Here is a 1971-nt window from a genome sequence, read left to right as displayed (position 1 = left end):
ATTTACTGAAAATTGAACAAAGCAAAGTGTACAAAGAGTTTCTCACAACCATTATCAGGGTGCTCCTCTAGTCTGAGCAGATAAATCTATTTCCTTGATTGTCTGAATTTCTTCCCAAGCCTCATGTTGTTCTCTTCTATTTGATTTTGGAGTTGTCTATGGAATTCAAGTTCATCAGCTTTAGATAAATCCAACATTTCTTGTATTTCCAAAAGAGTCTCATTGCTAGAGATACTCAGTTGTTCATCTAGTGTGAAGAATCTTCTAAATCCCTTATCATCCATGAATTCCATTAGCCAATAAGGCCTCAAATGCACTCTCTTTCCTGTGAAGGGAATATACAGAGTTTTTGAAATTTCATCTTTGGCTCTATTACTCATTAGCTCCTCCATTTTTTTTAGGACTGTTCTCCTTGCAGTCACATTAAATCCAAAGTTCTTCTTGAAGGATGAATAGACCTTTATCAGTACAGATTGGCTTTCTTGAAGAATCCTGTGAAGTGGCCATGTGATCTCTTTCCCTCTCTTGTACTTGAACACTAGCCTTTCAGGAAGATGTTTGTAAGCATCAATCCCTCTTACTTCTTCCAATTCTTCCAAGTAGAGGTTTATTTCAGAGAACTCCTTGATGTCACAGATGTATAATAGATCTCCCTTGTTGACTGTAGGTTGAGATTTGGTTAGGGTCTTGGATCTAAGAGTCACATGCTTCACTTTTTTGATTGCTCTAGTCGTTATTTTCTTTGGCTTGTTGAAGATTGGAAAGTTTAGTTCAGGAATTGGCAAACTATCCCAGTCTACTGGCTCATCCTTTGGAATTATGGGCTCACCATGAATATTCCTAATTGGATCCACCACCTTGAATTCTTCAAGTACCATTGAGGGTTTGGATGTCTGAGTTGAAGTTGTAGACTTTTTGGGAATGTAGTCTTCATTTCCTCATCATTGAAGTCCAATTTTCTTTTGAAGGGGAGCTTGTATCTGAATCTTCTTTTCTGTTGTGGTTCCTTTTGCATTTTCTGATCTTGAGGTTTAGCAATCACAGATGGTTGTGCAGAATTCTCAGTTGTAGTCTTCACAGCTTGAAGTTTGGCCCCAGATAGCAGCTTGTACCTTCTTTTATTTGAGCTTCTTAGCATCTAAGGCAACTTACTTCTTTTCTTGCCTGATTCTTTCCTTCTCTTCCTTTTTAGCTTCTACAAACTGAGGGTGTCCAGCCACCACACAAATTTCCTTACCATTTTTGTAGATCTTGGCAATCCTTCTTTTAAGTATCGGATCAACTAGATCTTTGAAAAATGCAATTGACCTAGCCAACAGCTTCTTCTCATCTGGCCTAGGTGTCTCATACACAGTATCCATAGGATTTTTGTCAAAAAACTTTGAGTAGTTTCTTTTAGGCTTCAAGACCAGATTTGCCTTTGGAGACTTTATGCAAGAGGTTTGACCCTTTTCCAGAAACTCATTTCATTCACATAAATCTGCTTGACTTGAGAGTGCTGATTAAAGATTTTGTCTGGTTTCTGAATTGGCCCAAATTTCTATTAAATTTCTGCATCCATTTTCCTTCATTTTTCTTTTAGTTCCTTCTCAGCTGCTGCTACATCAATATTTAGCAGCTTGTTATTTGATTCCAGTTTTGCTGCTGCCAAATTGATGATGTCAATGCTGTTTATGGCTGGTGGCTTAGTGAAAGCAATTGTTGGCACAATTACTTTGCTGACTTGAATGTTGAGCTCTCCCCCTCACTTGATGAACCTTTCTCCTCCTTTTTGTTAGCATCAAGTTGTTGAGTGGAAGGGAGTTGAGCAGCCACCAACTGTTGGAGCAAAGCTGTCTGAGTTTCCTGATTAGCAAGTATCTTGGCCATTGACTTCTCCACATCAGATAATCTAGAGTCCATGGCCTCAACCTCTCTATTTAGATCAGCTTCATTCCTCAGTTTCTGAGCTATCTCAATCATGGTGGTTCC

The sequence above is a fragment of the Apium graveolens genome, chromosome 9 (genome assembly GCF_009905375.1).
Source record: "Apium graveolens cultivar Ventura chromosome 9, ASM990537v1, whole genome shotgun sequence".
Classification (NCBI taxonomy): domain Eukaryota; kingdom Viridiplantae; phylum Streptophyta; class Magnoliopsida; order Apiales; family Apiaceae; genus Apium; species Apium graveolens.
This window is presented reverse-complemented; position numbering follows the sequence as displayed.